The sequence below is a fragment of the Mus caroli genome, chromosome 7, assembly GCF_900094665.2.
Source record: "Mus caroli chromosome 7, CAROLI_EIJ_v1.1, whole genome shotgun sequence".
Lineage (NCBI taxonomy): Eukaryota > Metazoa > Chordata > Mammalia > Rodentia > Muridae > Mus > Mus caroli.
The window spans coordinates 110075470-110075738 of NC_034576.1; positions in this window are offsets into that span (position 1 = coordinate 110075470).

Genomic DNA, 269 nt, shown 5'->3' on the forward strand with positions numbered 1-269 from the left:
TCATATACTAGCATCATTCTTAGGACCTGCCAATTGATGTGTATGTCATTCTTTAATTTAAGAGCATACTTTTGTTGTATTCTCTTACTTATGTTGTACTTAAATTATTTTTTCTATTTTTTTTCTTTTTTCTTTTTCTTTTTTGAGACAGGGTTTCTCTGTGTAGCCCTGGTTGTCCTGGAACTCACTCTGTAGACCAGGCTGGCCTCGAACTCAGAAATCCACCTGCCTCTGCCTCCCGAGTGCTGTGATTAAAGGTATACACCACC